Source organism: Arachis stenosperma, chromosome 3 (assembly GCF_014773155.1).
Source record: "Arachis stenosperma cultivar V10309 chromosome 3, arast.V10309.gnm1.PFL2, whole genome shotgun sequence".
Lineage (NCBI taxonomy): Eukaryota > Viridiplantae > Streptophyta > Magnoliopsida > Fabales > Fabaceae > Arachis > Arachis stenosperma.
In genome coordinates this window covers 130525510-130539917 of record NC_080379.1, presented here as the reverse complement: position 1 = coordinate 130539917, position 14408 = coordinate 130525510, and the positions used below count along the sequence as shown (strand labels likewise).

The 14408-nt window shown below is 41.7% G+C and overlaps 1 non-coding gene across 1 annotated transcript; it reads right to left on the bottom strand.

Moving 5' to 3' along the window:
- Positions 1 to 13337: 13337 nt before the first annotated feature.
- LOC130972186 (small nucleolar RNA R71) lies at positions 13338 to 13445 on the bottom strand. The gene has a single exon (XR_009083380.1). It is a non-coding gene; the product is annotated as a small nucleolar RNA R71 (small nucleolar RNA).
- Positions 13446 to 14408: the final 963 nt, after the last annotated feature.

Here is a 14408-nt window from a genome sequence, read left to right as displayed (position 1 = left end):
TTTCACCGTTGTCAATGGCTACCTCCCATCCTCTCAGTGAAAATGTTCAACGCGCTCTGTCACAGCACGGCTATTCATCTGTCGGTTCTCGATCATGTCGGAATAGAATCCAGTGATTCTTTTGCGTCTGTTACTAACGCCCCACAATCGCGAGTTTGAAGCTCGTCACAGTCATTCAATCCCTGAATCCTACTCAGAATACCACAGACAAGGTTTAGACCTTCCGGATTCTCAAGAATGGCCGCCAATGGATTCTAGCTTATACCACGAAGATTCTGATTAAGGAATCCAAGAGATATCCACTCAATCTAGGGTAGAACGGAGGTGGTTGTCAGGCACACGTTCATATGTGAGAATGATGATGAGTGTCACGGATCATCACATTCATCAAGTTGAGGAACAAGTGATATCTTAGAATGGAAGCAGGCGTGATTGAATGAAAAACAGTAGTAATTGCATTAATCCATCAAGACACAGCAGAGCTCCTCACCCCCAACCATGGGGTTTAGAGACTCATGCCGTAAAAGGTACAATATGAAACGTGTAAAGTGTCATGAGGTAAAGATACAATGTCAAAAGGTCCTATTAATAGTGAACTAGTAACCTAGGATATACAGAAATGAGTAAATGACGTAAAAATCCACATCCGGGGTCCACTTGGTGTGTGCTTGGGCTGAGCATTGAAGCTTTCATGTGTAGAGACTTTTCCTGGAGTTAAACGCCAGCTTTTGTGCCAGTTTGGGCGTTTAACTCTAATTTTTGTGCCAGTTCCGGCGTTAAACGCCAGGAATTCTGAAGCTGATTTGCAACGACAGTTTGGGCCATCAAATCTCGGGCAAAGTATGAACTATTATACATTTCTGGAAAGCCCAGGATGTCTACTTTCCAACGCAATTGAGAGCGCGACAATTGGGTTTCTGTAGCTCCAGAAAATCCACTTCGAGTGCAGAGAGGTCAGAATCCAACAGCATCTGCAGTCCTTTTTCAGCCTCTGAATCAGATTTTTGCTCAGGTCCCTCAATTTCAGCCAGAAATGACCTAAAATCACAGAAAAACACACAAACTCATAGTAAAGACCAGAAAAGTTAATTTTAAATAAAAACTAATAAAAACATACTAAAAACTAACTAAAATGTACTAAAAACTTACTAAAAATAATGCCAAAAAGCGTATAAATTATCCGCTCATCACACATGTTCTCTAATGAAATGATATTTAATTTCAATGTGCTTTGTTCTTGAGTGCAGAACGGGATTTTTTAAAATATTTATAGCACTCATATTATCACAAAATAAGGGTATACTATTGATCTTTAATTTGGATCTTCCAACTGAATTTTTAACTAAATTAATTGAGAAGAGCATGCAGATGCAGAAATATATTCAACTTCAGCTGTGGATAGGGCCACGATTTCTTGTTTTTTGCTTGACCACATGTTGAGTGAGCTTCCAAGGAAGTAACACATGCCGGATGTGCTCTTTCTATCCACCCTATCTCCCACATAATCTGCATCACAAAACCCTTCTTACCATCCGAATGAGGTACTAGTGTCCAAACCTCATTCTTGTCGAATTGAGCAAGCTCTTCTTGCATGGCTTTGACCCATGATGGATCTTCAAGAGCTTGTTTCATATTGTTGGGCTCCATTTGTGACAAGAGTGCAAGATTGCTTGGTTCGGATTGCCTTTTGGTTGAGGATCTTGTTCTTACACCTTGAGAGGGATCACCAATGATAAAGTCATGAGGATAACCCCTCATGGACTTCCATTCTCTAGGCTTCTGGAGTGGTGTTGAACTTTGATGAGCTTCTGTGGGTCTCACTGTTTCAGTTTCTCATGCTGGCTCAGGAGATAAAATGGAAATATCTCCTCCAATCTGACGAGACAAAACTGGACTGACAGATTCTTCATTTTGAGCAAACTTGGGATTTTCACCTCTGGTTTCCTTGACAACTTCTTCACAATCTGTGTCATTATCCGAAGGTACAAACTTCCTTCCTTTGGTTCCCTTCGTGGCTCCTCCTCCTTTGGTCATTGATACTTTATTTTCTACACTCTCATTTGTCAAATCTACCTTAAAGTACTAAAAAATACATGTGAGAAATATTCCATAAGGTAAATTAGCCTTTTTGGTACTCTTTACAGACTCCCACATGTGTCTAATCATAAGGTAACCAAATGAAATAGGAGATGAAGTAACAAGAGCAAAGATTATAAGAGAATCAGATACTGTTATCCTGTTATGTGAACCACTTTGATGGGTCAGAATGTGAGTTATGATGTGGTGCAGCAGTGAGTTGGTTGGTCCAAGAGCTTTGTGGGTAGGAATAGTGCCGTCTAAGCCAGACAGATTTTCACAAATATGTGGAAGAACTTGCTTGTATGTGACCCCAACTTGTGCATCCCATTTGTCAGTCATGTATACCCTCGGTCCTTCATTCGTGCATCCAAGGGCAGAGCTGATGGTCTCAGCATTCAGAGTGATATGCACACGCTTCACATAGGAGTGAAGACTACCATCAATCAATCTCAGATTAGCATAAAATTGGTTTCAAAGGGGCCCGTGGCAAGCAACCAAGTCTGCTAACCTTCACTCTTTTTTTTTCGATACTGCTTGCTGAGATCGGCATAAAAGATAGGGATTGGATGGAGTTCTTTCTTTTTAGAATGTATCTGTCATTCTTAGAGTTGCCGTTTTTGAGTATGAGAATGAAGAAATGAGATCTTTTAGTAAGCGTAGGGAGCGCTGGGATCCCAGAATAGGATCCCGAGCGGAATTAATAGTAGGAAATCAATACACAAGTCGTCGGTCTTTCTTAAAATTGGCCTTCTCTTCGATCTTTTATTCAATCTTTCGTATGTGGTAGCCGCTCATTTGTCTATGTATGGTATGTGCGTAGGAATGCCCACATTGACAAGAATGCCGGCTCAATCAATCCCATATCATATATAGGGTGATGTAGAGCTCCTGGAAGGTCTTTCTTCAAGCCAGCCTAGAGTTCATGAGTTGAGGGGTTTCGGAGTTAAGTCGAATATGCCAAGAGGCGCTCACCCAGAAAGGGGCGTAGCCTTCCTGTAGTTCCAGAGACGGGAGGATAATAAGACCACGATCCTCCTTCTTAGGCCGATCGAAGTCGAAGGGTTTCAGATCGAAGGTTGAGGCATTTCTAGGAAGACGGATTATCAAAGGTTACACCTAGGTAGAAAGGGGATTTGACAGATAGAGAAGTGGGACGGAAGTTGAAGGCTTTGTCCACTCAAGCCCCCTTTTTTTTGCTCTTCTTTCCTTCTCCACTTCAGATAGTTCGACCAGGTCAACCCAATCATGAGATTGAAGGATGGGACCTTTTCTCGAAAGACTCCGGATCCCGAGAAGAGTGGAAGATGGTGCAACATCGAATCCTGTTACGTTACTTCGAATGGAATCTTAGCCCGCCTCACTTTCTTTACTGCATAAGGGCCATAACATAAGGGCATAAACGAAGTCAAGGGATTTCCAATTCCGACATTCTCATTCTCAAGATTCAACGCTATTCCTTTCACACCGCTGGCAAATTCAACCATCAAAAAAAAGCTGTAGAATCTGAAGAAATTCTAAACTATTAATCCCTCTTTCTGAAAGATTCTGAAGAATAGCCAAAAGCTCGTCGAAATTCTCGTAATCACTAACAAAGAAGGATATGTCTCTAAGTGTCTTCCCTTCCGGAAGAATAAAGTCGGGACCAAAATAAAGCTTTAGGCATCGATCAATTTCTTTCTCAATTTGCTCTCTAAGCGTATCAAAGCAGAGATCCATAAGCCTGTCGGCCATATTCTCTGCATTGAGGCCTCTGAGGCGCACTGCACGATAAATAATCAGAGTAACCAGTGGAATGTATGTTAACCCCATAAAAGTCAAAACGTGGGAAGTTATATCGACCAAACAGTTCAAAAGAGCTTCGGACATTCCGTATTATTTCAGACTGAAATAGAAGATAAATTCAAATGTTATATAGATACGGGAGAAGATTAAACCTCTCTTGGCGTGATTTGAATTAGACCATCCCTATCTAGGAAAAGAGTCCCGCCTTCGATGCTTAAAAAGTCTAATCCTAACTAAATTCTATACATTATAAAGACGAAAAAGACCCTTTGCCATTTCCTTTTTTCCTAGCTTAACTTAAAAGGCGTCCCTTTCTTTGGATATGCCCTTCCTTATTTACGCAAATAAAGCCGCCGAAGAATGGGAATGCTAGACTCTACCAAGTAAAGCAACTCCAACTGTCACTGCAACTGGCTCGCAAACTATTCCTGCTGACGGGCTACAACCACAACCTATGCTATGGAAACTCCCAATGTCAGGTCCAACTTCGACTGTGGAGGATCTTCATCCCAGATCAGAGAGGGAATAGAAGATCAGGCTTTCGGCCTCACCTGTAGTTGATGATAAGGCATTTGCCTCCGCTGTATTAAAGTCTTTAGAATGAGAGGATGCTTGCTCTTTTGCCTCTTCAAGGAAGGCACATTTCAGACTGACTAGCCATTCTTCCCGGGCGTGTAAGAACAAGCAAGAAGAGATCGAGAGGAAGCCAAGCTATGCGTATACTTTCCTCTCCTAGCATTTGGGGATGAGATTAAAGGGATATGGAACTAAGCAGCCTAGGATTCTGTTGGACTATGACTTAAGTTTCTTTTGATCTCAGATCCCTAATAAGTAACTTCGGGTAAGGGGGCTACCTTAGATGATGAAGGGCTTGCACCTAAAGATAAAGTCTAGGGTTTCAAGTTAATCTGAGGAGATCGCTTCAGCTGGAGATGAAATTGCCCGATCTTGCTTTTCTTCAATCCTGGCTTCCGGTGCATATCTGGGAAGTGAATCCAAGGGACTTTTGCAGATCAGTGAATTTGAAGAGGCAGGATTAGGCAGCTCATTCTCTAGTCTTTTCTTTCTGCCTTCGGTTCGATTAGCTGCTTGCAACTCTTTCTTCCTAACTTCCCGACCTAAGGGCTTAGCCAATAGACAGTCTTCCTGACTTAGGCTTGTCCGATAGATTGAACTATGGGATTTGGGAGACTTAATTGGCTGCTTTGACTCATCAGTTCCCAGAGCAGATCAGGGACAAGAGAACATCGTCAGAGCGGCTTCTACCTTAGATATGTTATTTGACGATAGAGATTTGGAACGAACCGCTGTTAAGCAAACCAAGCAACCAACAACCCCAGGAATGTATGTAGAAAAGAGGGCTTAGGAAGAATAGGAGCTTTCTGAGACTCCTCACATAAATAAAGCAAACCAACTCCAGGGATTAGTTATATGAAAGCGCCTGCTCATGGATAAGCGATCAGAGTGACTAATCGGCACAGAGCGAAATGCCACTCAATTGAAAAGCATAGTAGCTCTTTAAGTGAGAAGGGGGAGAAGATTGGGGCAAACAGTCCAGCTAGCTTCTTTGCCTTTACTTAGTCTTTTCTTTCGCGCACTACTATGAGTGACATTTATGACAAGGCATACCTCTCTGCGTAGCTACAGAGAGGATCAAAGGTGAAAAAACCTAAGCAACCCAGAGAAGGGCTCGAAATCTGTCCCTTCAGTTGTGTAAGAAGGCGATCCACACGATCACGAGCCCGCTCCCGTCGAGCCTCTTCGACGACACTAGCCTAGGCCTTCTTCCCACTAGACATGACTTGGCCTAACCTTTGGCTCTTCTACCACTTTGCCCCTCGCCAAAAACATAAGGGCCTTCAAGCCCACAAAGACTTGCCCTTCTTCTATTATATTAGCCTGGTCCCTTCGAGAAGAGAGGATATGTAGGTAGCTTCCTTTTCTCTTGTTGTTGGAACTCTTCATGCCTTTACCAATCACCAAGAACTCATTCTAATCGTGAGATTCTATTACCTGAGATCTGGGGGGTAAGAATGAAATGCTTAAACAGGATGCTTTGCTTCATCTGATCGATCAATTCATCTCTGTAAGGGGGCAAGTGCGTTGTGGGAAACTATAGAAGAAAGAAGAAAGGAGAAAGCTTGACCTCGAGTCGCTCTATTCGGTTAGCGATAGCTTTCAATCAGGATAGCTGAATTGAGATTTCGTAAGAGAAGGCCTTATCCCTACTAGGTGAATGAAAGGCTTTAAATAAATCGTGAGATAGGGGTATAGGATGGCTTCTTTCCGTATGAAAATTGTCTTTTTGACACTGAAGAGTAGGGACTATGGACGGGTCTTGACTAGTTAGAGAAGAGAAAGAGGAGTTTGGGCACAGCCCCGGGGAAGAATCAAATAAGGTTCTTCAAGACCAGTCGAGAATCCCCAAGTGTCTAAAGAAAGATGCGTGAAATCTCAGTTTTCAGACTCAGTTGAACCGGGGCCTTACTATTGAAATGAACTGGAATTTCCGATAGATGTGACCCCTATCCAGAGAAGGGAAATAGGGAAACCCCCTAGAGCATGGGTTCCGGGGAAAGAAAGAGTGAAGAGAGATTACCTTAGAATCGTAAGTCAAGAAGGGGTCTCCCACTCTTAGAGAACCGATTCCAACCCTCTTGGAAAAGACTACCTCGGTCCTTGACCTGCTTCGTTGCATCGGTCGAATAAAGATTTTCTAGGGCAGGTTTCTGGGAACAAGTCATAGGTCACCCGTGAAAGCTCTTGTTTCAGCTCTAGCGTACACAATATTCATTTTCTTTTAGGGTAAGATACCCTGGCTTTCAGTTGCAGTACTGGTCATTGGCGACCTTGGGATGCATTTCAAGTGTACTGGGCACCCCCTCTTTGCTTATAGATGATGTGTGGAAAACGATCCAACACAAAACTCACCGGCAAGTGTACCGGGTCGCATCAAGTAATAATAACTCACATGAGTGAGGTCGATCCCACAGGGATTGAAGGATTGAGCAATTTTAGTTTAGTGGGTGATTTAGTCAAGCGAATCAAGTTTTGGTTGAGTGATTTGTGTTTAACAAGAATTAAATGACAGTAAATGTAAAGGGGGAAGGGAAAAGTGCAGTAAATTGAAGAACAGAATTGTAAAGTTGCAGAATCTTAAAGAGCAATAAAGTAAATGACTGAAACTTAAAGTGCAAGAAACTTAAATTGCAGTAACTTAAATGGCAAGAAAGATAAATGGCTTGAATATAAAAGGGAATTAAGGAATGGGATTGCAAGATCTAAACAAAGAAGAAGTAAATTGCAGCAATTGATTGAGCAGAATTTAAATCAGAAACAATTAGCATTCAAACAGAGACAAAATAAAATGCAGCAAAGGTTCACAGAAGAACCCAAAATGAATTGTGATCTCAGGATCCCAAGGGCTTAGGTAGCAGAGCCTAAAACCCAATTTCCTTCCTAGATCTGAATTATCTAAGCAATTGACGAAAATTAAAGATGAAGCAATGGAAGAACAGAATTGGAATTCAATTATGCAGAAACAAAGTGCAAAGAGCTTGAATGGGAATTGGGACAGAATTTCCCCAATTTCACACACCCAATACTCAGAAAACAGAAGAGTAGAATTGCCCAAGTGAGAATGAGGAAGGAGATCAATCAATTCTCCCTTGATCCTCTTAGTGCTCGGACAAGTCTCTCAAGAAAGCTCAAAGAAATTGAAATTCAAAAGCCAAGTTAAAAGCAAAAATTCAAAGCTCAAAGTAAAGGTTCCTAATTCAATCAAACTAACTCCTATTTATACATTTTCTATTCTTGGATTTTGGGATTTGGATGGGCTTTTGAGTTGGTGAAGAAATGAATTCAAATGAATTTTTAATTTGAATTTTGGCCCAAAAAGTCACTCCCAGGAGGCTGCCCTGCCCTTGTGGAGGGCAGGGCAGAAAATTGATGCATGGTGCACAAGCTTGGTGCGGCCTTGGTGCAAGTTGGTGCTGCGTGGTGCGCGTCTGGCACGTCCTGGTGCGGCAAGATGCTGCCCTGCCTGCGCCAAGGGCAGGGCAGAAAAGTTGATGCGCCAGAGTTGAGTTGGTGCGCGCGTTGGTGCTGCCAAAGGAGGAAATTGGTGCGCCAGAAGGAAGATTGGTGCGCCAGGGACGCAAAACGCTGCCCTGCCTGCGCCAAGGGCAAGGCAGGAACGGTTTGGTGCGCCAGGGATGGGAGCGCGCGCGCTTGGTGCTGCCAGGGAAGGAAATTGGTGCGCCAGATTGAGGAGTGGTGCGCCAAGATCGTGCCAATTCAAATGCTGCCCTGCCCGCGCCAAGGGCAGGGCAGAGTTGCCATATTGCACGCCCGAGTTCGAATCACGGAGGAAGCAAACACGCTAATTATTTTCTTGGTTTCTTGGCACGGTAGTGGACCTTAGTGCTTAGCTTCCTCATGGTTCCTTGTTCGAACCTTGTAGCATGCATGGGTGACCTTTTTTTCTTGATTTCTTTCCTTGAGGTGCCCGATTCTGCTCTCCACAAGGGCAGGGCAGAATTTGCTTTCTCTTGGTTCCAAGGCACATTTTGTGCTCTGCCTTTGGAGTGGGCAGGGCAGAATTGCCTTCCTTTGCTTGGTCACCTCATGTTGCCCTCTTAGAGGGCAGTGTGCCCTTGTGGAGGGCAATGTTGCTTCCCCCATTAGTTGCGACACGCTTCTCTCCTCTTTGGCCACGCTTTCCTTTTCTTGTGTTACGCTTCTTAGGCCACGCTTTTCATTTTCTTTTCTTTTCTTCACCTATAATAAACCAAACAACCACTCAAAGTATCACTAAATTCAAGAGGCTTATAAATCAATTAAAATTCAATCAAAATTAGCTCAAACCTCATGATTTAACATTAATTTCATGGTGGTTGCTTGATTTAAAGAAGTTATGCATTTTCACTCCAAATCACTTACTTAGGATGCAAGAAAGTGCATAAATGCTAACAAAACAAGTGAAATTAGCTTGAAAAATGGGTATATGATGACTTGTCATCAATAGACTCAGCACAGAAAAAGTAAGGCTCTCCTTTGAGATCAGGATGTTATACCGCTTTTCCCTGGGAAGGCATATACTACTTAAAGTAGTCCGCTTTGTGAAAGTCCCATAAAAGCTCACTTCGCGGCAATGACATCCATCCAACGAGATATGCTTCGGGTAACATTCCCTGATCTGAAATTTCGTTAGTGAGCTGCTTCGGTCTATCCCTTCACTTAACCGAAAGCGTACACTCAACTTTGATTATCCAATGGGTAGGTTTATTGCGCACTCACGCCAAGTGCTACCGCCTCATCCTGTTCCTGAACGGTGAGGCATCCCAAGCCCCTGTAACATTTGGCTTTTTGCGTCCTTCTTCCCTGGAAGAGCAACTGAACCTTCGCTACGTTCCAGCTAGTCTAACTACCTCAGTGAACCAGAGAAAGCATCTCTATTCAAAGCAATCCAACCAAGCCAAGCAGCTATAGATCTTGAGCGTCTTGCAAGGGCATCTGCTTGTCTATTTTTTTTCTTGGGACATGCTCTATGGTCACTGATGAGCGGATAATTTGTATGCTTTTTGGCATTGTTTTTAGTATGTTTTTGATATGATCTAGTTAGTTTTTAGTATATTTTTATTAGTTTTTAGTTAAAATTCACTTTTCTGGACTTTACTATGAGTTTGTGTGTTTTTTTGTGATTTCAGGTATTTTCTGGCTGAAATTGAGGGACCTGAGCAAAAATCTGATCCAGAGACTCAAAAGGACTGCAGATGCTGTTGGATTCTGACCTCCCTGCACTCGAAGCGGATTTTCTGGAGCTACAGAAGCCCAATTGGCGCGCTCTCAACGGCGTTGGAAAGTAGACATCCTGGGCTTTCCAGCAATATATAATAGTCCATACTTTGCCCAAGATTTGATGGCCCAAACCGGCGTTCAAAGTCACCTCAAGAAAACCCAGCGTTAAACGCTGGAACTGGCACCCAAATGGGAGTTAAACGCCCAAACTGGCACCAAAGCTGGCGTTTAACTCCAAGGAGAGTCTCTACACGAAATTTCTTCATTGCTCAGCCCAAGCACACACCAAGTGGGCCCGGAAGTGGATTTTTATGTCATTTACTCATCTATGTACTAGTTTTCTATAAGTAGGACCTTTTACTATTGTATTAGACAGAGGTCTTGGTAGCTATCTTTGAGTTTTATGCTATCTTAGATCATTGGGAGGCTGGCCATTTGGCCATGCCTAGACCTTATGCTTATGTATTTTCAACGGTGGAGTTTCTACACACCATAGATTAAGGTGTGGAGCTCTGCTGTACCTCGAGTATTAATGCAATTACTATTGTTCTTCCATTCAATTCCGCTTGTTCTTTTACAAAGATATCACTTGTTCTTCAACATGATGAAGGTGATGACTGACGCCCATCACCATTCTCACCCATGAACAAGGTGACTGACAACCATTCTTGTTCTACAAGCATCTGAGGCTTAGTGAATATCTCTTGGATTCTTCGGAATCTTCGTGGTATAGGCAAGAACTGATGGCAGCATTCAAGAGAATCCGGAAGGTCTAACCTTGTCTGTGGTATTCTGAGTAGGATTCAATGACTGAATGATTGTGACGTGCTTCAAACCTGTAACCTACTGGGCGTTAGTGACAGACGCAAAAGAGTTATTCTATTCCGGTAGGGGAGGGAACCAAACCGGTGATTGGCAGCACTGTGACAGAGTGTGTGCATTAGCTTTCACTGCGCGGATGGGAGGTAGCTGCTGACAACAGTGAAACCTTACACGAGCTTGCCATGGAAAGGAGTAAGAAGGATTGGATGAAGGCATTAGGAAAGCAGAGAGACGGAAGGGAAGGCATCTTCATACACTTGTCTGAAGCTCTTACACCAATGATATACATAAGTATCACTATCTTTATCTTCTATGTTATTTTCGTTCATCATCATATACATTTGAGTTTGCCTGACTAAGATTTACAAGATGACCATAGCTTGCTTCAATACTAACAATCTCCGTGGGATCGACCCTTACTCACGTAAGGTTTATTACTTGGACGACCCAGTGCACTTGCTGGTTAGTTGTGCGAAGTTGTGTAATGCCATGGTATTGAGCGCACCAAGTTCTTGGAGCCATTACCGGGGATTATTTGAGTTGTGAAAAAGTATTGTTCACAATTTCGCCACACCAAGTTTTTGGCGCCGTTGCCGGGGATTGTTCAAGTTTTGAGCAAGCTTTTGGTAACATCAGTGCCAAGATCCGGCAACAACATCAAATTTTTGGTGTTATTGCCCGGGATTGTTTAGGCTGGACAACTGACGGTTCATCTTGTTGCTTAGATTAGGTATTATTTTTTTCGAAATTCTTGAAGATGAATTCTAGAGTTTCATGATGATTTGTTGAAATCTGGCTGGCTGAGAAGCCATGTCTAATCTCATTGGACCGAGGTTTCAACTTATCACCACAAGAGCTTGTTGATTCTCATCAATTTTGCTCTTGGAGCAGTGATCTGCTAAGAATTGGCTGACCTCTGGTCATGTCTAGTGTTTTGGACCGAAGCTTTCCTTGAAGGCTTGGCTGGCTGTGAAGCCATGTCTAATTCCTGGACCGGATTCTTAGACTAGCACTACACTGATTCCTGGAATTCTCATTAAGAATTTTGATACCTTTTTCTCATTTAATTTTCGAAAAACACAAAAAATTACAAAATCAAAAAGACCAAAAATATTTGATGTTTCTTGCTTAAGTTTAGTGTCTCATCCTAAGTTTGGTGTCAAATGCATGTTTTTGTTATAATTTTCGAATCCATGCATATATTTCTTTGTTTTGATCTTTGAATTCTATTGACTTGAAGTATTTTGTGTGTCTCATATGCATTCTCATATTGTTAGTGTCAGTAGTATACAAACTGCTAAGTTTGGTGTCTTGCATGCATTGTTAATTGATTCCTTTTGCATTTTGATTATTAAAAATCCAAAAATATTTTTAATTTGTGTCTTTTCAAGTCAATGATACAAAGAATTGAAGATTCAGAACATACTGCAGAGGAATTACACAGAAAAAGCTGAGCATTCAAAAATGCCCAGTGAAGAAGGCAGACTGGCGTTTAAACGCCAGCCAGGGCACCTGGTTGGGCGTTTAACGCCCAAAGAGGTAGCATTTTGGGCGTTAAACGCCAGAATGTATACCATTCTGGGCGTTTAACGCCAGGATGGTGCTAGGGGGAAGATTTTGTTTTCAAATCAATTTTTTTTAGTTTTTCAAAATCAAATCTTTTTCAAATCAAATCTTTTCAATCAAATGTTTTCAAAATCAATTTCTTTCCTTTTTAAAAGATACTTGCTAACAATTAATGATTTGATTGGACATCTCAAATTTGTTGCCTTTTCTGTTGAGAAAGGTTTTATGTTTGAATCATATCTTTTCTTGTTAGGCAAGTCATTAATTTTTTTTTAAATCAAATCTTTTTCAAATTGTTTTCAAATCATATCTTTTAAAATTGTTTTCAAATCATATCTTCTCAATCACATCTTTTTAAAACCATAACTTTTCAATTAAATCTTTTTAACCACATCTTTTTCCAAATAGTTTGCAATCAAATCTTTTTAATTTCTAATTTTACAATCTTTTTTTCAAAAATAACTTGATTTCTTTCCCACTTTGATTTTCGAAAATCAATTAATGTTTTTCAAAAAAATGTTTTCAAAATATTTTAATGAATTTTCGAAAAATCTCTTCCCTCCTTCCCACATCCTTCTATTTATGGAGTACCACTCCTTCTAAATGCACAATTCGAACCTTATCTAATTAAAGTTCGAATTCATCTTTTCCTTCTTCTTTCTATTTCTCTTTTCCTCTGACATTTCAAGGAATCTCTATACTGTGACATAGAGGATTCCACACTTTCTTGTTCTCTTCTCTTTCATATGAGCAGGAGCAGAGACAAAGGCGTTCTTGTTGAGGCTGATCCTGAACCTGAAAGGACCTTGAAGAGAAAGCTAAGAGAAGCCAAAACACAACTCTCTTTAGAGCACCTGACCGAATTCTTCAAGGAAGAAGAACAAATGGCAGCCGAAAACAACAACAATGCCAACAATGCAAGGAAGGTGCTTGGTGACTTTACTGCACCTACTCCTGATTTCTATGGGAGAAGCATCTCTATCCCTGCCATTGGAGCAAACAACTTTGAGCTTAAGCCTCAATTAGTTTCTCTAATGCAACAGAATTGCAAGTTTCACGGACTTCCAATGGAAGATCCTCATCAGTTTTTAGCTGAGTTCTTGCAAATCTGTGACACAGTCAAGACTAATGGGGTTAACCCTGAGGTCTATAGACTGATGCCATTCCCTTTTGCTGTGAGAGACAGAGCTAGAATATGGTTGGACTCTCAACCTAAAGAAAGCCTGGACTCTTGGGAAAAGCTAGTCAATGCCTTCTTGGCAAAGTTCTTTCCACCACAAAGATGGAGTAAGCTTAGAGTGGAAGTCCAGACCTTCAGACAGAAGGATGGAGAATCCCTCTATGAAGCTTGGGAAAGATACAAACAATTAATCAGAAGATGTCCTTCAGACATGCTTTCTGAATGGAGCATCATAGGTATTTTCTATGATGGTCTCTCTGAACTATCCAAGATGTCTTTGGATAGCTCGATTGGAGGATCTCTTCATCTGAAGAAGACGCCTGCAGAAGCTCAAGAATTGATTGAAATGGTTGCAAATAACCAATTCATGTACACTTCTGAAAGGAATCCTGTGAACAATGGGACTAGTCAGAAGAAAGGAGTTCTTGAGATTGACACTCTGAATGCCATTTTGGCTCAGAACAAGATATTGACTCAACAAGTCAATCTGATTTCTCAAAGTCTGTCTGGAATGCAAAATGCACCAAACAGTACTAAGGAGGCTTCATCTGAGGAAGAAGCTTATGATCCTGAGAACCCTTCAATGGAAGAGGTGAATTACCTAGGAGAACCCCATGGTAACACCTATAATTCTTCATGGAGAAATCACCCAAATCTCTCATGGAAGAATCAAGAGAGACCTCAACAAGGTTTCAATAATAATGGTGGAAGAAACAGGTTTAACAATGGTAAACCTTTTCCATCATCTTCTCAGCAACAGACAGAGAGCTCTAAGCAGAATACCTCTGACTTAGCAACCATGGTCTCTGATCTAATCAAAACCACTCAAAGTTTCATGACTGAAACTAGATCCTCCATTAGGAATTTGGAAGGACAAGTGGGTCAGCTGAGCAAGAAAATTACTGAACTTCCCCCAAGCACTCTCCCAAGTAACACTGAAGAAAATCCAAAAGGAGAGTGCAAAGCCATAGACATGGCCGAATTCTGGGAGGAAGAAGAGGCAGTGAACGCCACTGAGGAAGGCCTCACTGGACGTCCACTGGCCTCCAATGAGTTCCCCAATGAGGAACCTTGGGAATCTGAGGCTCAAACTGAGACCATAGAGATTCCCTTGGACTTACTACTGCCTTTCATGAGCTCTGATGAGTATTCTTCCTCTGAAAAGGAGGAGTATGTCACT